This window comes from Erinaceus europaeus, chromosome 4, assembly GCF_950295315.1.
Source record: "Erinaceus europaeus chromosome 4, mEriEur2.1, whole genome shotgun sequence".
NCBI classification, from domain to species: domain Eukaryota; kingdom Metazoa; phylum Chordata; class Mammalia; order Eulipotyphla; family Erinaceidae; genus Erinaceus; species Erinaceus europaeus.
This window is the reverse complement of record NC_080165.1, coordinates 43,172,098-43,196,262: the sequence shown is the minus strand read 5'-3', so window position 1 is coordinate 43,196,262 and position 24,165 is coordinate 43,172,098.

Sequence of the window (24,165 nt, the reverse complement as noted above, 5' to 3'; positions counted from 1 at the left end):
GAAATTCTATTTTCTTGAAAATATTCTTTTAGTGAAATATTGAACCAGTTCTCAAGCTTTCTACCTTTTTTTTGTTGTTGTTCCTCATCAGTTATATACATGCAACACATCCACCCTCTAAATTTCAGGAACAGAAATAGTTGTCCCATTGTTTTATTAAGAAAGTGGTCTCCTTTTTAGAAAATATTTATTTATTTTATTTGATAGGACGGAAAGAAATCGAGATGAGGCAAGAATATAGTTTTTTTTTTAAAGCTACGTACAGCACTGCTTTATTGCTCACGAAGCTTCCTCCTTCAGGTGAGGACTAGGGGCTTGAACCTTGGTCCCTATGCACTGTAATGTGTGCACTCAACCAGGTGCATCACCACAAAGCCCTAGTAATCTCCATTCAGTTTAGGATGAGAGAGCCTGTTTTCCGTGATACCTTTAGTAGATGGCACCAAGTTTCCATTTGCCAGTCAGTTTTGCAAATTAATGTTAGGCAAATGAATGAGAGACACCTCTCATCTTCCCAAGATTGTGTGTCATTCATAGTTTGCTACAAATTGTTTCCCAATTTATCTTCCTCCATATTTCAGACTGCTTCCTGCAATTTCACACAAATCACAAGTTTCTTTCTTCAAAGTATTGTTAGCCTGATATTTCTCCAGATTCATTGGTAACATCCAATAAGTATTCATACTCTTTCTGGCATAACTGGTTGTTCAGAGGTTCTGACTAAGAAAATCTATTTGCCCTTTTCCTTCCAATCATGAAAACCCACCTCTGCCATCTTTTAAGTTCTAGTAAGTTGTATGTATTGATTTTCCTTGGCTATGCAAGTTAAAATCAAATACTGAAGCCCAGTTTTCAGCATCTTCCTTCTTTTCTCTCTTCTTTCTGGAAAATATTTAATAAGTTGCTACCATATACCAGATTCATCATCCAAAGAACTTACAAGATCTCATTTCTTAAAGAGTAGATTCTTCTAGATGTAATGTAAACATTCTAGAAGGTAAAGAGAGGCAACAAACTATTAAATAAACAAGAAAACTGTCAGATGTGTGATATCTGATTAGTGGATCTGATAATGAATTATGGGAAGATACTTCAAACAGGTAGTATGGAACACTTTGAGAAGAAATATTTAGTCTGTGATCTAAATGACAATATGGAGGAATACAGGCTTTGCATAGAAGAGTCACCTAATGAAGAGATACTACCATTACAAAAAAAAAAAGCACTAAAATAAATACAGTTTGGGAAAGTGTATAATTTTCACTTTTTGCGTAACTACACTTCTTATATGTAGTACAACAATATAAAAAATTATACAACCCTATATTCACAATCCTCTGAGGAACATCTGTCTCAATTACATGTTTATAATCCCCCCCACTGGATTTCCTTAAAAGCATCTAATAAAAAATATTACCCAAACTAGTAAATTTTCAAACAGAATTTGAGCACGTTGGATAAGAAACAGATGCAAACTTTTCATATTTAAACAGAAAAGTGGAATTTTTTTTTGATAACAATAAATGAATCTATTCTATCAATACAAGCTGCTCTCTGGGCCAAATGATGATTAAACCCAGAGAGAGATTAATGCACAGTTCATCGAGATTTACACTTAAGTACACACCCAACTCTTGACTCGTTCTCATTAACTTTTATGGTGCAAAATTCTTTTAGCTGCCCTCTTTCATGGGATGACCCCATGCTCCACATCACCCATTAACCAGCTTCTCCTGGCTCAACCGAACACTCATAAAATTATTTTCAGTATGAGTGAGAACCCACCTTTACATTTTATGACTTTTACAATAAAGAAACAAGAAAAATATGCAATTTATGAAACGATAATATGCAATACTATGGAGCTTTTAAGTTAATGGGACATACAGGGAATGGCGTCATTAACTGAAGGGGAAAAAAAAGGAGGAAGTACGTTATCACGCACTTAGTGCTGCTGCTGGCTATGTTTGGGTCCACAGTGCAAAGAATGGAGCAAAACCCCGTGAAACAAGAAATATGCAGTGTACTACACATGGTCACTTTAGAATTCCAATGTTTTCTAAATTAAAAAAATAAAGTCAGAGTGTAGCTTCTATCAACAAATACAGGTGAAATAAACCTGCTTCTCTTGACTTTTCAGCAACAGAAATCCAAGAAGTACAAGCAAAGGATGCAGGTTTCAGGTAGATTGACTCCCAACTATAGCAGCCACCCTGGGATAGATGAACCCCTCAAGCAGGACCCGGTAGCCTCTGAAACAGGTGTGAATTGTAAAGTAGAAATAGAGAGCAGATGAGCTGTTTCACAGTCCACTTCTAGTTTTGCACAGGAACAGGCAAGTACACAGGCACAAAGTGTTCTCACCCACAGCTGGGCATCACATTCCATTCTTGATGAAATTGAGGGCAACACTGCCTATTAGGATTTTCATCTACTGAGAATAGCTAAGTGTAATGAGGACCTTGGGAAGTAATGATGATAATATATAATGGAGTTGTTCCTATCAGTAGTTTTTTACGTTACCAACATGCAACTACTAATCAGTAGTTGCATGTTGCAAGAAAGGCAATATTTTTCAGTTATAAGCAAGGCAGATTCAGGAGTCAACATTCTTGAAATCAAAACATGCCTCTGTAATATGCACGGTAAACTCAGGAAAGCTAAACAATTTAAATCTTCTCTTTCCTAAGTCTCTTGGTCTGTAAAATGGGAATATTAATAATGCTTTCCTTATAGAGTTGTGAATGAGGATACTTGAAGTGATTCATTACAGTGCTTAGAAATATTCACAACTCATAAGCAATTTTTTGCTTGTATGCCAACCATTATTTAAAACACAAGGTTCTAGAAAAACCCTAGAAAAGTCTCAAGTCCAAGAATCTGTGAAGTAGTATACTCTGTGTCAAATAAATCTCTTTCTCTCTCTCTCTCTCTCTCTCTCTCTCTCTCTCACACACACACACACACACACACACACACACACACGCTGAGCAAGTAAGTGACATAACCTAATGGTGATACCTGATCTCTGAAAAGAAATAGATTTTAAATCAGAACATGACTTATTCTGTGAACCATTCCACAAAAAAAAAAAAAAAAAAAATGCTTCAGGAGAAGGAAAAGAGCTAATGAGCCTTTAATTTAATTTTTCAGTAAACCCTATGTAGCACCTTGTCATTTCATCCCTCATCAAGTAAAGTGAGTAGTTATCTGCTAACGTGCACTTCTGCTCAAGTCCTACTGTTCCTGTCATATGGTCTTTAAAGACAGCCTTGCAGACATGTCACACAGAAGGCTGCTAATCATTTGTGGAGGTCTGGAATAAGAATTGAGCACTGTGACCACATAACTTTAGATCTGTGCCTATAGCAGCATCACCTTGGGCAGCTTTAAATACAAAGTTACGAGGCTAAGTGACAGGTTATATTCTCTGGCGATGAGACCTAAGCCCTTGTGTGTTTTACATAATTTCCAGGGGACTCTAAGGGACAGTGGCACTTGACAACCAATAAAGTAAGTAAATTATGCTCTTATGTTTTTCAAATAGGTACACTGAGACCAATGAAGTAATATATTCAGCATCACTGTAGCTCCTGGGCAGCAGACCCCAGATTAGTTCAATGCATTATTGATCCACGCAAAAGGTTAGTGACTCTCAAATGAGAAGGGGGTGCTGCAGGAGACTTGTACATATCAGAATCATATGGACTTAAGTTGTTTTAAAAATCCACACCACTGTCACCATGACCACCTCTGTCCTGCTCCATCTTCCACAGCTCCTATTATCTCAAAAGCAGAGACAATAGCCGCTACATAGCCTGCTGCATAGCCACAAATTCTCAATACCCAAGCCATCTGACCTATGCAGTTCTTATATGTGAGGATGCAGCCTAGAATCTTGACCTTTACATGATTTTAAGTTTGAAAAATATTCCTGGGGGAGGTGGGCAATGACTTACCCGGTAGAGCATACATGTTATCATATGTGAAGACTTGATTCCCGCATGCAGGAGGAAGCTTCACAAGTGATAAAACAGTGTTGCAGGTATCTCTCTTTCTTTCTTTCTTTCTCTCTACCTTGCAACCTCCACCTTCATTTTCAATTTCTCTTCATCCTATCAGATAAAAAACACTCTTAGTATTTGTCTCCCAAAACCAAATAGTATGGCATAGCATAAAGATGAGCCTGGGAGTGAAAGGAAGGTCATTATAATCATGGACCAATAAAAATCTTTAAAAAAAAAAAAAATTCCTTAGAGTGTCAGCCATTGAAGCAGGAACACATTATCCATGATTTGGGAGAGGATCTCTTAAAGTAGGCACACAAATGGGACTGATACAAGAGCCCAGGGGTCAAAGTTCATAACAAGATTTGATATGACCTCAATTCTCTTGTATTCCAGGAATTTGAATTGGAACTAAAAATATTAAGTTTGCCATTAACTTGCTCTGTCTCTGCAATCTTGATATCCATGTTTTATGTCTGATAGATCAATTCTGAAAATTAGGATCAACATAAAACTTTTTGAGCCAAGTCCTTGGCATCAAAACTTCACAAGAATTCTGAAATACAAAGGTTTTCATTGATCAGACTTTGCATTTTATAGCATCCTGGGATTGACAAGGGAAGAAAGAATATTGACTGAGATTCTAAAAGGCAAACCACTATGCACACCCTCTCATTGTATCTTAATACTAATCATTCCTGCGTGTTATTGCTGACAGTTATTTTATTGGTATTTTTGGCTGAGGGTTTTGCTAAATTTGTGAGCACTGGAACATTGAATGATTTTGCAAGCTAGAAAAAATTTTGAAATATATGTTTGTGAACCAAGTTTATGCCATTTAATTTTTTTTTTCCATCAGAGTTACTGCTGGGGCTTGGTTCCAGCACTACAAATCCACTGCTCCTGGTGGCCATTTTTTCCATTTTTAATTGGATAGAACAGAGAGAACTTGAGAGGAGAGAGACAGGTAGAAAGGGAGAGCAAAACAGACACCTGCAGCCCTGCTTCACCACCCTGCAGTTGGGAAGAGGGTGGTCAAACCCAGATTCTTAAGCAGGTCCTTGCACATGGTGCTCTGTACCACCTCCCAGCCCCACTTACGCCATTTGAATGTCCTTTCCCACAACACAGCAGGACTCATGGTTAGTTTTTCCTAGGCATCATCCAGTCAATCTCACATCTTCCTGATGGTACAATTAATATAGCAAGAACGATTTCACTGATAGTACCATCTTTCTAGAACAACATAATGGACTGAGGAGCCACAGTTTGTTGCCCTCCACAACAATCCTGTGTTTCTTGCTGAATCTCCGAGAGACAGCTGTCTGGACAAGACTTCTCCATAGGAGTCACAAATTTCTGCTTCTTGGGGCTGCTGCCTTTATGTTCCAAGTGTGGGACAATATAAAAAACTGAGCTTTTGCTGAAAGCCTTCCTTTGTCTCCTTTCTAGCCTAGTTTGCCATCCAAAAGATTCCAGAGTTAATGCTTCCGTTCTTTTAATTCAGTGTTTGGGATGACACAGTCCCAGCCCAGCTGTCTTCCTAGCAAAGGGATGTGTGTAAATGTTGCCCAGTGTTCCTGGCCTCTTTTCTTTCTTTGGGTCGGAAGCAAGGCTGCCATGCTGTATGTTGTTATTTAAGGGATATGCTGAGATGTTTCCTTTCTATGGTGGAAAAGATCTTTTCAAGGGAGCCTCTTTTTTCTTCTGACATTTCCACTCTTGAAAAGCTGACCCAGTTCCCACAGAATAACAAAAGAAGCACACAGAGAAAACAGATTCCCCTGGGGGACTGATAAACCCAGGTGAACTCTGGCCAACTTAAGTTTCCCTCAGAGAACTGGGCAAAATGCCAGAGTGCTGAGGAAGACAACCACATCACAAAGATGTATGGATAAATTAGGATTTTCTTAGCTTTGAGCTATCTTTCAGGATTTACCTTTGTTGTAAGTTCATGTGAGGGCTTGGTCATTGTGTAGCTGATGTCTGAATATCTTTTATACATTTTTTTTTTTTTTTAGCTCTAACAGGATCATCTTGGAGGCTTGAAGAAATCACACTGACACCTTGATTCCTGAACAAATGTAAACGAACCATAGCAACCTCCAAGGCATTCAGAACTCCTGTCAGTTCATACTTACCTTTGGTACTACCCTCTCCAGAAATCACCACCACACTTAATTGTAGAATTTGAGAAGGGCTTGAGCAGTGGTGTGTACTACCAAATGCACATGTTACCATGCACAAGGTTTTGGGTTCAAGACTCTGGTCCTCACCTGCAGGTAAGAAGTTTTACCAGTGGTAAAGCAGTATGGCAGGTGCCTCACTTTCTCTCTCCCTCTCTGCTTTCCTCTTTTTTTTTTTTTTTCTCAGTTTCTCCCTGTTCAAACAAATAAAAGAATGGGGCAAAAATGGCCCACTGGAGGAGTAGATTTTTTTATGCAGGCACCAAGCCCCAGCAATAACTCCGACTGGAAAAAAGGAAAGAAAAGAAAAGGGAAGAAAATTACGGGGAGGGGAATAAAAGAAAGTATATGAATACAGCATCAACTCCTGTCAACTCACACAGCTTTATTTTTATTTATTTTAAAATTATTGGGTTTTTTTTTGTCAGAATTCTCCATGATTATTCTTTCCACTTAATTATAATCCTAAAGACTAGTGAAACTGGGATTATAGTACTCTACTGCATCACTTCTGTAGGAAACTTTGGTCGGTTTCTTTTTAATAAAATAAACACTACCATCAACATTAAAGAGATCCAACTGGTTCAAGACCAGAGTCTAATGGACCATGAAAAAACAGCTTCCCGGTATAACCCACCAGCTGGGATGCTTGCTACCCACAACTCAAGTCTTTCTCTTTTCCTGCAGCTTAGTCTCTGGTGGCCCTGAGAGATGAAGACAAAAGATATTCTGAGGTATTCAGAACATGTGAGGATGCTTCCTTTTTACTGAGTAACACAAGCAAGAATCCAATTCCAAATAATCCATAAAGCTAAATGATAAGAGTCAGTCAAACATGCCTGAAAAGACCAATGATAACCAAATGATTATTAAATGCTTAACTATTTAGACTAGACATTACATAAACAAATAATTCACATCTCTGTCTATGAAAGACTCAGGGACAAGGAATACTATGCTCAGGAAAATCAGTAAGTGCACAAGTTAAAGGTTCAAGTGTCTCAGCCAAGATCCTAAACAGATCAGGTTAATCCATGGATGGCACATGGGACTGTACTAAAGGAAACAATGTCTATCCACAAGCTTAAAAGGCATCTATTTATTGAGCACCATTTGTATTATAGAGAGAATATTTCTCCCAAATTTCCTTGACCACTTGTCTCGGCTGTATTTGTTTAATAATCTCCCCAATTTCATTCAGTATTTAAGACTATAACATAAATGCTATGGTCAGTTTCCCACAAATTTTAAAAATATAATCTTTGGCAGAATTATGAGACTTACTCTGTTTCTGGTGGGGAATTAGAAGTGAGAGTTGGATGGAGAAGTACAGAAAAGAATACTGTGTCAGGGCCTACCAATATCACCAAAAACCTAAAAGCAGTTTACCTAGATGTGCTGTTAGCTAAATGGAGAAGCCACACTAAAGGTAGGAGCTCAGATCTGGCCTTTAGAAGCAGAGTTAATAAAACTTGATAAAAATTATCTAGGTTTAAAGTTTTTCTCCTTGCAAAGCTTTTATATCTAAAGAAGTATATAGAGTGTGAGCATATGTATCTTTTTCACTTATTTTTCTTTTGAGTTTTGTGTAGCACTAGGATGTTAACTCAAACAATGCACCAAGCCACAGGGTAATGCTCAGCTACTGTGGTTTTTAGCCTTTAACAATGAAGTGAATATTTTGGCATTTGCTTTGCCTACTCAAATGCCTGTATTTGAAGAATGTGGAAGACAACATTGTATCTTCTGATAGCATATGTGCAAAGGCTGACAGAGATTTCACCCACAACTGGAAAAAGTCTGAGGCAAGTATATAAATCAAATGCTGAAAAAGAATAACACTCTGAACCAGCAAGGGGTAAATGCTGCATATAAATCTTTGCATTACTGCAAACCTCAAAGGAGCTGCAACTACCCCCAGGTGCTTTGGAAACATTCCAAAATGCATAGTTTAGCTAAATATGCCTATCTAGATGTTGAGATAAAATTAAAGTCTTTCTTGGACTCTGTACTTGAGAATTCTTATACCTCTCTGTACGACCAATGTCACTTCCACTGCACCACCTCCAGGACCATGCGACTAAGTCACATATTAAAGTAGTTAACATTGTATGAAGAGTCTGAGAGAGAGTGTCAGAGACGTTAGAACAGGCTGGGGGCATGGATCGACCATCAATGCCCATTTCCAATTGCAGAGAAGCAATTACGGAAGTCTGACACCCCCCACCCTCTGCACCCCATAAAGATCTTTTGTTCCATACTCCCAGGTGGATAAAGAATACAGAATCTTCCAGTGGAGGTGGGGGGATATGGAACTCTGGTGGTAGGAATTGTATGGAATGGTACCCCTCTTATAGTATAGTCCAGTCAATCATTATTAAATCACCAATAAAAAAGAAGAAATGGCTAAAAAGTTAGAAAATAAAAATTACATGAAAACACAACAAGGTGAGAACATTTTACTTATAGACTAGAGATCATTAAGTGAAAACTCTTCTTTGGTGGAATTAAACTATCCCTAGAAGCCCTAGGTTCTGGGAATAACAATTTGCTGTGAGCTAGTGGAAAGTATAAGAGTATGAATTCAGTTCTGTACGTAGTCTCCTGGTAAATTGAAATTGGCTCCGCATATCCCTACTGCTTTTCTCCAGAAATTTTGTAGTTTAGACAATATTTATTTTATTTGGTTACCGTATACTAACCAAAGGAAAATAATGATACTGGACCTTAGAGATTCAAGTAACAGAAACTACAGTTTAAAAAGGAAATTGAGGAATCCGGAGGTAGCACAGGGGTTAAGCACACGTGGTGCAAAGATCATGAACTGGCCTAAAGATCCCAGTTAGAGCCCCCGACTCCCCAACTGCGGAGGAGTCGCTTCACAAGCAGTGAAGCAGGTCTGCAGGCGTCTTTCTCTGTCTTCCCCATCTCTCTCCATTTCTCTCTGTCCTATCCAACAACAACGACAGCAATAACAACAACCATAAAACAACAAAGGGCAACAAAAGGGAAAAAATAATAAAAAATTTAAAAAGGAAATTGAGGGGTTTGCGTGGTGGTGTACCAGATTGTGGACACTCATTACTATGCTGATCAAGGACTGGATGCTGGATTCAAGGACTCGCTGCCCAGCTGCAGAAGAGAAACTTCACAAGCCATGAAACAGGTAGCAGATCTCTTTCTTTCTCCATCTCTATCTCTCCTGCCCCACAATTTCTGTCTTATCAGATAAAAATAGAAATGGGCTGGGAGAAAGAAAAATGGCTACTGGGCTAAAGTGGTTTATTCGTCATGCAGGCACCAAGCCCCAGTGATAAGCCTGGTGGCAAATGTGTGTGTGTGTGTGTATACATATATATGTATATGAATAATAAAATGAAGATTTATGTTTTTAAAAAGGAACTTGATTAAAGATACAAGGTAGCCTATGGAATGTAAAAGAAAAGTGAAACAGATGAAGCTAAATAAAGTGAAAAGGCCAAGAACCATAGACTTTCTCTCCCAAGGTCATGTCTTCTTCGGTCTGTCTTTCCTATCCCCTCTATTGGATCTAAGAGTAGCTCTACATAAGGGCATCAGGCAGTAGCACAGAGGGTTAAGCGCACATGGCGCAAAGCACAAGGACCAGCATAAGGATCCTGGTTCAGCTCCCGGTTCCCCATCTGCAGGGGAGTCACTTCACAGGTGGTGAAGCAGATCTGCAGGTGTCTATCTTTCTCTCCCCCCTCTCCATTTTTCTCTGTCCTATCTAACAATGACGACTTCAACAACAACAACAATAATACTAAAACAACAATAAAAAAAGGGCAGCAAAAGGGAAAAATAAATAAAGAATCCCGGTTCGAGTCCCTGGCTCCCCACCTGCAGGGGAGGGTTGCTTCACAAGCGGTGAAGCAGGTCTGCAGATGTTTATCTTTCTTTCCTCCTCTCTGTCTTCCCCTCCTTTCTCCATTTCTCTCTGTCCTATCCAACAACAATGACAGCAATAAAAGCAATAATAACAGCAATGACGAACAGCAAAAGCAGCAAAAGGGAAAAAATAGCCTCCAAGAGCAGTGGATTGGTAGTGCAGGCACTGATCCCCAGCGATAACCCTGGAGGAAAAAAAAAAGTAGCTCTGCATCAATTGTGAAATCACCAGCAGAAATAGGGATATAACTCAGGCATGACAGCTGGGTGTCCTCTCTAGTATTTTAGGAAGAGTTGCCAGAAAAGCGGAGTATCTTTATGAGTCATCCAGATATATTTACTATTCTTTCTCAGATGCTCTCTGTTATAGTAGCATATGGTCACGAGATGTTCCCAAGAAGGAGTGAGAAAAAAATCTTTTGACTTACTCCAAAAATGAATACCTATGATGGAGAAAATTGCTAAATATGAAATACATTACAAAAGGGAAAAAAACTACACTTATGAAAATACAAGTTAGTTTTCTTCTATAAAAAATTCTTGGTAGTATTTATTTGTTTGTTTGTTCTTGTTTTCTTTTTTTTTTTAACCAGATCATTATTCAGCTCTGGTTTATGGTGCTGAGAAGGACTGAACCAGGTACTTTTGAGGCTTCAGGCATGAATATCTTTTTGCATAATTATTATTATTCTGTCTCCCTAATCTTGCAGTGCTTCTACTCAAAAGACAAACAAAACAAAACTAAGCATCTTTCCTGAGGTTCTTTCTAGCATTAAGATTTATGACAATGCTGAAATGTCAACTTAGTGTAAAGCAATGTTTCTCAAATTGTGTTCATTTGACGCTAATTCATGATCTTTGCTTAAATAGGCATACATTTACAATAGAATTATGAAGTCAAAATTCATGTTTGTCATTGTTGTTTGCTATTTTCTACTAAATGCCTTCCAATAATGCTATATACCTTAACTCTTTAAATTGAGGATAGAATTATAAATGTGATATTTCTAAAATGCATTTGACACATAAACCTTCCAGTGAAGAAAATATATATATATATTTTTTTCTGTGATGTATTATATAATGGACACATCAGGAGACTGAAAGATGACTTACCTGGCAGAGCACATACTTTACCTTGTGAGAATATTTGGGTTCAAGTCCTAGTGAACACATGGGGACACTACACAAATGAGAAGTTTCATGAGTGGTGAAGTGGTACTATCGTGTTTCTCTACCTTCTCCCTCTCTCTCTTTCTCTCGCTCTCTACCTGAAAGAAAAATAACCCATTAAGAGTGGTGGAATTGTGCAGGAATGAAACCACAGTGAAGCCCTGGTGACAAGGGAGAAAATGAAATTAATGCATAATTTTATGGCTCCCAAAGTTACCCATGTTGTATCCTTATAGTTAATTCCTCTTTCAATTTCAACCCTGACAACCACATATCTTTTTCCAAGATGCCATGTCAATGGAATCATGTATTAAACAGAGCAGTCTATGGGTCTGAGTTCTTCCATGCAGCAAAGTGCATCTGATATCCACTCATACTGTTTTGTGAATCAATAATTTGTGCCATTCTAGTGTTGAGTTGTATGTTATTGAACAGATGAATCATGGTTTGTTTATATGCTCACCCAATGAAGAAGGTTACACAGATTTCTTATCAAAACTAATAAATAAGGAGAATTTGTACTTAGCTAACAAATGAAATAATTTTGGGTACTATAACATCAAAGGAAATTAGGGGTGGAGAAAGGCAAAAGGGTGCTTGGGAAGGTAGAAACTTCCTTAGCAATTGTTGCGAGGGTTTTAACTGGTGGGATTAATGATATCCTGGAGTCAGGGTGGGTCTTGAAAGATAGATTAAAGGAATGGAATGGGTAGGGATCTTTCAGGAAAATCAATGATTATGTAGATAGGCCATAGTATCAGGAATGCAGGGTGGAGCAGGGGGAGCTGGCTTAACTCAGTTTCTTATGCATAAAATAAGCACATGCTCCTTTAGGCTATCTCCTTATTTAGGTATTTTCAGAACAAAAATAATTACAATAGAATATTATCTATGAAGGGCATAATAATGAATTGTACTAATTAATTTACTACCTCATTTCTGTCCAAATGCCATTTCTTTTCTTCTGATACTTACAATGTCTGATAGAATTGAGCCAGATGTATCTCCAGCTGTAAGGCTAGACAGGTCATTCTCAGATGACTCAGGTCAAGACATAATGTGAATTCAAGTGCCCCATTCTACTTTTTTCTCTAAACTCATTATGGTCAAAGTAGTTTGACTCTATTGTGTTTTAAAGACACAAGAGACTGCAGGATTTAAACTACATTTACATCCTTTTTAAAATTAAAAATGTTTGTGAGAGGGAGTCGGGAGGTAGTGCAGCAGGTTAAGTGCCTGTGGCACAAAGCACAAGGATCTGGGTTCGAGCCCCTGGCTCCCCACCTGCAGGGAAGTCTCTTCACAAGCTGTAAAGCAGGTCTGCAGGTGTCTATCTTTCTCTCCCCCTCTCTGTTTTCCCCTCCTCTCTTCATTTCTCTGTCCTATCCAACAATGACATCAACAAGGTCAGTAATAACCACCACAACAACAACAAAACAAGTGCAACAAAAGGGAATAAATAAATAAATACAAAAAAAAAAAAAAGAAAAAAGAAAAAAAGTGTGTGAGAGAGAAATAGCTCACCACAATGAACAATTCACTTGCTAGACCAGATTCAAACCTCCACCTACGGGAGTACTACAGTTATCAGCTGAACCTCCACTGTGTGGTACTTTCCTCTTTCTCTCTGTCTATCTGAATGAAAAGTTTGGTTCAGGGTAGATAGCACAATGGCAACACAAAGAGATTCTCATGCCTGAGGCTCCAAAGTTCCAGGTTCAATCCCCTGTACCACCGTAAACCAGAGCTGAGCAATGCTCTGGTGTTTCTCTCTGTATCTTTCTTTGCATCTCTCTCAAAATAAGTAAATAAATAAATAATTTGGCTTAGGAACAGTGAAACTTTGAAGCCCCTAATCTACAAAAATGGCTAAAAACAAGAAATTCTCTGGGTTAGAGGCCAGGCAGTGGTGCACTGGGTTAAGAATCTCAGTTCAAGCCCCTGGCTCCCCACCTGCAGGGTTATTGCTTCCCAAGTGGTGAATCAGGTCTGTGTCATCCTGCGCCTTGGAGAAGAGAGAGAGGAGATCCAAAGCGAAGAGGGAACTTAAATCTTTATTTACGCTGGCACCTCAGAGTTGGGTGAGAGCGCAGCGGTTTGGACCACGTGGAGGTAGCAAAAATGGCCACCTCCCAGACCGCCCTTTTCTGCGTCTAACCACTGAGGTGAAAACTGGGCGGGGGCGGAAGTAGGAGGGCTTTTTATAGGGCAGGAGTGACGTGTAGGGACAGGATTGGTTGGGAAAGGCCTTGAGAATACTGTATTAACTCTCTTGAGAAGTGGCAGAGCCTGAGGGCAAAGACTGCATCTGTGTAATTCCTCAGCTGGTCTGCAGGAGTCTTTCTCTCTCCCTGTCTTCCCCTCCCCTTTTAATTTCTCTCTGTCCTATCCAAAAATTCAAAAAACAATGGCCACAGGAGCAGTGGATTTGTAGTGCAGGCACCGCATGCCAGGCATAACTCGAGAGGCAAACGAAATGGGAAATTTTCTGGATTCAAAAAATTTAAACAACAACAAAAAAATGACTTTGTAATAGTAGACTAACTTGTAGACTATGTATACCCAGGATGACCATTTTCATTTGAAAAGAATTTTTTATACCACAGAAGTAAACAGTAAAAAATAAGATTTTTAGAAAATTTAAGTGACAGAATAGATGTCATCTGTTTTCAAAGATTCAAATTCTATTCATTTAGAGGGAACAGTGAAATTAGGTTATTAAATGAGTAAAGGGAGCCTTCTAATATGAGCCTAAGGCTCTGCTGGGTTTTCAGGCGGCTACTGAGAAGCCTCCCTTCCAACTGAGAGAAGGGGTCCTTTTTCACTGTACTGTGTGAAAAGGTGCCAATTATAATTACATTCTTAATAAGAATGTGTTTTTTAAGAAGAACCTGAAAGGATATGATGCTGAGGCTAAGAGAAACCACTAACCATTAACTGCCATAGACCATGGTCTATAGCAAGTTTTTCACAAAATGAGATCTTTTCTCAGGTGCTCTGAATCCTCCTTCACTGTAAGCATTACTCCTGAGAGGATAGACTGCCAGATGTAAGTCTCAGTTCCTGACTTACCCTCAGCCTGAAACTGTTCCAGGAAGTTGGTTCTAGCCATCCTTTAATAGTTCACTTTCTCTGAAAAGAATTCAGCAGTGAATTTAGAAATTATTGAAACCATAAGATCACAAGATCTATGAGGAGGAGTGATGGAAAGAATAAGACCTCTATGTCTTACTGACTTAGTAACTCTGAGTCAGTCTCATGATTTAAGCTCTCAGATGGTTTTGCTTTGACTCTAGAAAGCAGTCCAAATGATTTAATTTGTTTCCAAAGTCTTCTGAGATTCCTGTTTGCTTCCTTGTTACACTCTGGCTACTTAGATCTTCTTTCAGTACTCTTAGTGACTAAACTCTGCCCTATAAGCTTTAAAGGGCACCCACCTTACATCACCCCCATCCCACCACCATTGATATATCTTCTATATACAAATGTTAGAAGTTAGAAAACTAAAAACAACAACAACAACAAAAAACATTTCCTAGACTCTAGCATCAACAAAGAGAAACATTGGTGAAGAAGCAAGGTGGGGGTATTTGAAAGTGTGTGTGTGTGTGTGTGTGTGTGTGTGCATGTGCGGGTGTGTATATGTGTGTGTGCGTGTGCACGTTACCAGAACACTGCACTGCTCAACTATGGCTTATGATGGGTAAGAGTTGTGTCAGGAATTGAACCTGGGATTTTTGAGCCTCAGGCATCAAAATATTTTTTCATAACCATTATGCTACCTCCTTCAATTGAGTCCTTAGTTCTTAATTGCAGGCATAATGTCAGAGACCATTGTTGCTGTTATTGTTTTTTGAATCATGTTATTATGGAAATCATGGTTTACAGGAAAGTTTTTGATACAAGTTCTTATCTCCGCTTCATAGCTGTCTGTACATCATTCCCACCACCAAAACGAGTCCCTCTTGATCATTGTGTACTGGATATTCATGACCATCTCCCAGCTTAGAGCCCTTTGCTTTGCTGTGGCTAAGGTATTGTTCAAACTGTTAAGATCTCTAGATATCTTGTAATGAGTTATGAAAATAAGTGACAAGAAACAAATGTTTTCTAGAACCATCCAGTAGGAGATTGATTTTTTTTCTTGCTGCTATACCTCCTGAAGGTACCATGCTAATTGTTATTTGTCCCTTCTGAAGTTTGTATAAGGTGCCTACTACCCTCTAACCAATTATTTTATTAAATTAGATAGAGAAAATCTGGTTTCTTGTAATGAACTGATTAAAACAGTCTTCCTGTTCTATATGCTGTTGTTCATTACAATTTCATATATATACATATATCAACTACAATTAAATAATCCAGTTTTCAGTGCTTACTTACCATTCCTATTGGATGATAAACTCCTAGAGAACAGGTTTGGGGTTTTACTTCAAGAATTAACATTGTGTCTGGCATATAAATGTCCCATAGATATTGCTGAATGAATGTCAAAAAATAAATTAATGGCCATTACAATTCTATCCCTTATTCACCTTCATCATTTTGCCTTGACTAATTCATTAACTCATCTGATCTTTAATGTTCTGAAGAGATTATGTGCTAATCTACATGGCCTTGTATAGATTAAATGGAAATATGTTTTTGAAAATATGTTATGACCATTTTATTTGAATGCCAGAAATTATTATTCTTGCTTACCAAGAAACAGAATTTTTTAAAAACATTTCAGAGGGTCAGGTGGTGGTGCACTTGGTTAAGTATACATACTACCAAGCACAAAGACCAAGGTTGGAGTCCCTGCTCCCAACTTGCAGGGAGGTTGCAATGAAGCAGGTCTGCAGGTGTCAATCTTTCCTTAGCTCTTTCTATCTCCCCATTCTCTCTCAATTTCTCTCTGTACTATCTAATAAAAATTATACAGAAGGAAAGAGAGAAAGGAAGAAAGAAAAGAAGGAAGGAAGAAAGAAAGAAAAGAAGAAAGAAAGAAAGAAAGAAAAGAAGGAACAAAGAAAGAAAGGAGAAAAATGGCCACTGGGATCAGTGAGTTTATAGTCCCATAAATAACCCAGGTGGCAATAAAATAAAATAATAATAACATTTTAGGGAGCTGGGTGGTGGCACACCTGGTTGAATGCATGTCACTATGCTTAAGGACCAGAGTTTGAGCCCTCACTCCACACTTGCAGGGGGAAAGTTTCACAATCAGTGAAGTAAGTGCTGCAGGTGTCTCTCTTGTCTTTCTCCCTCTCTGTCTTCCCCATCTATCTCAATTTTCTCTGTCCTATCAAGTAAATAAGACAAGAAAGAAAGAAAGAAAGAAGAGAGAGAGAGAGAGAGAGAGGGAGAGAGAGAGAGAGAGAAATGGCCACTAGAAGTGATGGATTCAGTGTGCATGCATGGAACCCCAGAGATAACCCTGGTGGCAATTAAAAAACAAAAGAAAAAAACATAATAGACTCAGAGTTTGTAAGTAACATGATGCCACTGCTTTGGAACACAGGTTTCATAGCTTCATAATTTAAATGGTATTTAATCTTAAAGTACGTGCAACAAAACTTCTATTTCTTTGGTTTGTCTGTTGTGTGCACCAAGTCATATTATGTTGGACAAAGAGTAAAAAGGCATGAACACACATTCCTGAGGATTGAAATTGGATTTATGTATTCTCTTCTTCCCCTTACTACCCTCTGAACCAGAGCCCTAACCTCTCAACCACTTTGTAATTCAGATAGAAACAGAGACAGAGGAATGAGAAGACAGCACAACCTCAAAGCCTTCCCCTTTGCCATAGCACCTCTCATCTCCCATGTCCTGCTGAGGGTCAAGCTTGGTTGTACAGGTATCAGGGATCAAACTCAGCTGTAAGACGAACAACCTACTGGGCAAGCTGTCTCTCCAGTTCTCATATTTCCTCCATGAAAAACTTTTCAGAAATTTGTTTTGACCCAAATTCCCTGTTGACTGGCTGAGAGGGCTAGGTGAAAGAAGTGAGCACTACAAATATAACTAAGGCAAAACACCTTAATTTTAAAGAGGGAAGCAAAACAGTAGCAAAGAAAAACTTAACAGGCTTGATAAGGCAATTAGCAATTTCCAAATGTAGCAATCGGCAAAGGAAACAACATGTAGAACATGTATTAAAAGTCAGGCGGTGGTTTAGAAAATACAGCTGTAGGATCACACAGATTTTGACCATCCAACACAAATTCAATTATCATGTCTATGCTGCTTTTCTATTTCTGCCTCTGAAAGACTATTATTAGATCCATTCTCTCTCTCTCTCTCTCTCCTCTCTCTCTCTCTCTTTCTTTCTCTTTCTCTCCCCCTCTCTTTTAAATCTATCTCCAAGTAATGTCTTCATGAAACATTCCAAAAAGTAAACATTAGCTTTAGGCCATTTGATTACTGGTTTCTCAGAATGCTATGTTATGTCCTGTTTCTCTCCAGATTGCTTTAATATTAAAAATGGGAAACAACTGAAGGCAATTGAATAGTTCTGTATTGGAGGCTGATCCCGAGGAGTCAGTCTCTAAAGAATTATTGGGACCTCATTCCTTTAAAACCCAGTTTACACTATTACACAGACATCCCTGTACCAAGCAGTGGGGGAAAATCCAAAAACTGAGCCTCTTATTTTTCTACAATTTACTAATTTTTCCAAAATGCCTTTGCTTTGTTTAACAAATCTCCTTAGCTATGGCTCATTTTCAGTAAGGCTCATTTTATTTATTATATTGTTATTATTTTATTTAATGACAATCTGAATTGTGAAGAAGACTGTGTGTCTTTGAACAGGCGAGGTAAACAGAAAGTGGGATAAGAAGAAAGTACACACATAGCCATTAACTGACCATGACATCCAAACAGTGATGTGGACAAAGAAAGTTAGTAATTATGTTTTCTACAGATAGTACCCTTATTAAAATACTACATCCTTCAGTCTCTGAGACCTAGCAAAAATTTCGGTGATACACCTTCTAATAGGATTCACTTCAGGAGTCTTACAGGTAGAGTCAGCTACAAAGATAGACCTAATATTGCTCTGGCAGTAGAGATGGAAAGGAGGTGTACCCATGAACCTTTATTCCCCACAGGAATTCCTCCTGGGCTCCTTAAAATCATGATCCTGGGTCCATACTCCCAGAGGAAATAAAGAATAGGAAAGCTATCGGGGAGGGGACACAGAGTTCTTGTGGTGGGAATTATGTGGAGTTGTACCCCTCTTACCTTATGGTTTTTTTTGTCAGTGTTTCCATTTTATAAATAAATTTTAAAAAAGCAACATGGAAAAAAGTTTGTCCTAGTTTTCCTTCATATGTTTCTCTAGAAAAAAAAAAGAATGAAAAGGGGAAATGGAAAGAAATGGCCACTACAATATTCGGCTTCCCGGAGTAGTGGGGGTAGGGTGGGTGGGTGTGATGGGACATAGTCTTTTGGTGGTGGGAATGGTGTTTATGTACACTCCTATTAATTTGTAGTCACATAAATCACTAGTTAATTAATAGGAGAGGGTAAAAATTGATTGTATGTCTCAAACTTTTTAAAGCACAGACTGAGTCTTTTTAATACATAGGCTGAGTCTTTGATATGTTGACTCTCTCAAAAGCCTAGACCAGGGAGAACAGAAGCAACTGGTGGCACAGCTATATACAAATAATGTTAAAGGCCATAAATTATGGTGATGTTGGGTATTATACAGCAAATCCTAACAAAGGGATTTTTCAAAGTTAACCCAATTACCAAACAATGTAATTATAGCAATAACTATCTATTGTCTTCTTGAACCCTAAGACAGCAGGAACCTCCTGCGTCCTCTTTAGAGTCAATATTTCCCCCAGTCCTGGAACCTTAGGGTGGGGCGCACTTTCCTGCATGCTTCTCTTAATTCATACCAAATAATATTGCATCTGCTTCTTCTTCTTCTAGCGTTTGCCCCTCTTCCGTAGCCACTCAATAGCGTCAGGTTGAGCCAGATGTAAAGTTTCGAGACCTCCTTTGAATCTGGAGAGGTGGCAGTCATTGACTATGTGGGTCATAGTCTGTCTATAGCCGCAGGGGCAGTTTGGGTCGTCTCTGGCTCCCCAGCGATGGAACATAGCGGCGCACCGACCATGGCCTGTTTGATAGCGATTGAGGAGTGCCCACTCATAACGTGCTAGGTCAAAGCCGGGTTGACGCTTGCAGGGGTCTGTGATGAGGTGTTTGTTCTTTACCTCAGCTGACTGCCAACTCTGTTTCCAAGAGACTGGAACAGAGAAGTTCAGTGTAGGCATAGGGGACCAGATTGGGTGACGAGATGTCAAGCGTTGGACAGGGTGGGCGAAGATATCCGCGTATATTGGCAGGTCCGGTCGAGCGTAGACATGGGAAATGAACTTAGATGATGCCGCATCCCAACGAATATCTGGCAGGGCGATGTTGCTAAGAACTGGCAGCCAAGGAACTGCGGTGGAACGGATGGTTCCAGAAATTATCCTCATGGAGGAATATAATTTGGAATCGACCAAGTGGACATGGGGGCTACGGAACCATACTGGGGCACAGTATTCTGCAGTGGAATAGCATAATGCCAGAGAGGATGGTCGTAGTGTGGAAGCGCTCGTGCCCCATGAGGAGCTGGCCAGTCTTGCAATGATGTTATTCCTCGCGCCCAACTTTGCTGCAGTTTTTATGAGATGTTCGTGAAATGACAGAGTGCGATCGAGAGTAACGCCAAGATAGACTGGCTGGGCTTCATGCTGGATTCTCGTATCGCCAAGCTGCACATTAAGCTCACGAGAGGCCGAGGCATGGTGTAGATGGAAAACAGATGATACCGTTTTTGCAGTGCTAGGAATTAGTCGCCATTTTTTACAGTAATCAGATATCAGAGACATGTCTTTCGTGAGTGTTTCCTCGAGGATGTCGAACTTGGATGCCTGAGTTGCACAGCAGATGTCATCGGCGTAGATGAACTTCCTTGAAGAGTTTCTGGGAGGTCATTGATGTAAATATTAAATAGCGTAGGAGCCAGAACAGAGCCCTGGGGGAGGCCACTTGAGACAAGTCTCCATCTGCTAGACTTGTCACCCAGATGCACCCGGAATCTTCTGTTTTGGAGAAGAAACGATATAGTGTTGGCCACCCATGGAGGCAGGCATCTTGAGATCTTGACTAGGAGACCACGGTGCCAGACCGTGTCATAGGCTGCTGTGAGATCAACAAAGACAGCACCCGTCTTTAAATTCTTCTGGAATCCATTTTCAATGTAAGTTGAGAGAGCCAGGGCTTGTTCACAGTTAGATCTTCCTGGGTGGAAACCAGCTTGGGCGGGTGATAGGAATTTCTCTGTAAGATGAGAAATACGTGACAGAAGCAGCCTCTCAAGGAGTTTGTAACACATGGAGAGGAGAGAAATTGGTCTATAGCTGGCGGCCAGTGTTGGGTCTTTCTTTGGTTTCAAAACCGCTATAATCTTCGCATGACGCCAAACTTTGGGCATAGACTCAGATTCCAAGATGTGGGACAGGAATGAAGCGAGCCACTTCTTTGCCGCGGGACCCAGGTTAAGAATGAGTTCTGGGGTGATGTTATCATAGCCAGCAGCTGTTCCCAGTTTAACCCTCTTCAAAGCGTCTTCCAGTTCAGACAGTGTAAAGGGAGAGAGTTTTGGAGATGGACAAGATAACCGGAAGTGGGATGACCACTCATGGGAAATTTCTCTTTTCCAGACTGGGTTGATCTTAGCACGTCCAACTTGAGTTAGGTGACTGGCCACTGAGTTTGGAGATACGGGAGGATGGGAGACGGGAGGGGGTTGGTTACCGGCACCCAGTCTGTGAAGAAGCTTCCAGGCCTTCCTACTTGAGTGGGTGAAGTTCAGACTTTCCGTGAGTTGTTGCCAGCGGGCTTGGCGTGCTGCATCCAGGGAGGCAATGAGATGGTCAGCCACATCTGGGTTGCCCGACTCATCATACTGCTTTAGTAGTTGCTCGCATTCAGCATCAAGACAAGGGGTATAGTTAGCACGTCTCCCACGAGGAATGGCTTGGGAAGCTGCTTTGAAGATGGGTTGGTGGAAGCGCCTGTAGGAATCTTCAGAGGGGATAGAGTTAATTGGAATTGCAGGAATAGATTTGTTGGTAAGATCACTGAACAGATGCCAGTTTGCTTTCCGGAAGTTCCATCTTAGTTTCTCCGAGCACAGAATCAGTGGGAGCTGGAGACCAATGTGGATGATAGGTGGGCGGTGATGACTGTGCGGGAAGATCTTGAGAACTTGTCTCATAGCGGGAAAGGCTTGGCCGTTGACTGTGCTAATCCAGCACAGGTCGGGTGACGAGTCTTTATTCCATCTAGCACTGTGAAAAGAGCCTGGCTGTTTGGGATCATATAATAGGGAGAGGTCATTCGCTGAAGCCCAGTCGGCTAAGATAGAGCCGTCAGCACGAGTGGAGGAATATTCCCAGTCTTGGTGATGACTATTAAATTCTCCAACGTAAACGGCTGGGTGATTCGGGCTAGGCAGGACCTCATTATCCCATGAGGCACTGGGAGGCTTATATACGTTGACGAGCTGAATAGTTCCAATAGTAATGGAGTCGTAGAAGGTCGAAGAGGCTGTATGGTAAATGTCCGCAAGACATGATTTGGTGTAGATGGCTCGGCCGTGTTTAGGATGGAGATTATAGCATATTAAATCGAATCCACTGATGGTGAATCGAGCAGCTTCATCGACTGCTATATGTGTTTCTTGTAGGCAGATAACATCTGCCTGATGCTGTATCGCCAATTGACCAATAAGAACGCATTTGGCAAAGGACAGCCCCTCAACATTAAGTTGGAGGACTTGAAGAGCAGGACCAACAGCTTGAAAGCTGTCAGGAGCTGCTTGTTGCTGGCTTTGAAAGTGACTGGGATCCATGTGGATTCAGTCAGCTAGGAAGGATCGTCAGTTTCCCCAATGAATGGGTACTCACGAGATGCACCACGGGAAGGTCGATCCAATGCATCCCATTGCATCTGCTAATCCCAACCTAATCAACACAAGTACCACCTCAGCATGCTTCACTTCAGACTGTGTCCAGAGACTTCAGGTGTGGAATGACAACACTTCAGCTTCATTACTTGGGTGAGACCTTTCCTTGCATAGTATTTTCTTTCTTTCTTTCTTTCTTTCTTTCTTTCTTTCTTTCTTTCTTTCTTTTTTTCTTTCTTTCTTTTTTAATTTAAGAAAGGAGACATTAACAAAACCACAGAATAAGAGGGGTACAATTCCAAGCAATTCCTGTAACCCAATCTCCACATCCCACGCCCTCCCCTGATAGCCTTCCCATTCTCTCTCTCTCTGGGAGTATGGATCCAGGGTCCTTGTGGGTTGCAGAGGGTGGAAGGTCTGGCTTCTGTAATTGCTTCCCCGCTGAACATGGGTGTTGACTGGTCGATCCATACTCCCAGCCTGTCTCTCTCTTTCCCTATTAGGGTGGGGATCTGAGGAAGTGGAGCTCCAGTACACATTGATGGGGTTGTCTGTCCAGGGAAGTCTGGTCAGCATCTCTCTGGCATCCGGAACCTGGTGGCTGAAAAGAGAGTTAACATACAAAGCCAAACAAATTGTTGAACAATCATGGACCTAAAGACTGGAATAGTGCTGATGAAGTGTTGGGGGTATTCCCTGCATGCTTTTGTGTACTTCTGCTTTCAGGTATATATTTTTCCACTAGTTTATGGGCACGGGTGAACCTATGCTCTATCTCAGGGGACCTGGACTATATCTAGGTTTGGGGACTTTATTGGGGAGTGGAACACCTGGAATGGAATTAGAGAATACTATGAAAGGAAAGGTCTCACCCGAGTGATGAAGCTGAAGGGTTGTCATTCCACACCTTGAGTCTCCGGTCACAGTCTGAAGTGAAGCATGCTGGGGTGGCACTCATTGTGTTGATTAGGTTGTGGTCCGTGGATGCAATATTATTTGATTTGAATTGAGAGCAACATGCAGAAAATGGGCCCCACCCTAAGGTTCCAGGACTGGGGAAAATATAGGCTCTATAGTGGAAATGTGAGGTTCCTGTTGTCTTAGGGTTCAAGAAGACAATGGATAGTTATTGTTATCATCACATTATTTGATGATAGGGTTAACTTTGGAAAGTCCCTTTGATAGGGTTTGGGGTATAGTAACCAGCATCTTGTATATAGCTGTGCTGTCAGTTGCTTCTGTTCTCCCTGGTCTAGGCTTTTGGGAGAGAACATATCAAAGACAGCCTATGTATTAAAAAGACTCAGTCTGTGTTTTAAGAAGTTCTAGACATATCATCAGTTTTTCGCCTCTCATATTAATTAAATAGTGTTTTATATAATGTTTACACTTTAATAGGATTGTACATAAACACCACTCCCACCACCAAAAGACTGTGTCCCATCCCCACCACCAACCCCCGCCCCCCCAACCCCCGCCATGCCGGGAAGCCCAATGGCCACCCTCCCCTTCACCACAGTGTTTTTGCATTGGTGCCTGCTCTCCATTTAATCAGATCCTGCTTTTAGTTTCCCTTTCTGTTCTTTCTCAATTTCTGTTGATGAGTGGGGACATATGGAAGGTCTATGTCTAGCCTTGTGAGAGTTCTCCAGACTGCTGTCCAGAGAGGCTGGACCAATTTACATTCCCACCAGCAGTGTAGAAGGGTTCCTCTGTCCCCACAGCCTCTCCAGCATTTGTTGCTGCTGTCCTTTTTGATGTATGCCATTCTCACAGGAGTGAGGTGGTATCGCAATGTTGTCTTTATTTGCATCTCTCTGACAATCAGCGACCTGGAACAGTTTTTCATGTTTGTTAGCCTTTTGGATCTCCTCTGAAGTGAATGTCTTGTTCATATCCTCTGCCCATTTTTGGATGGGGTCATTTGCTT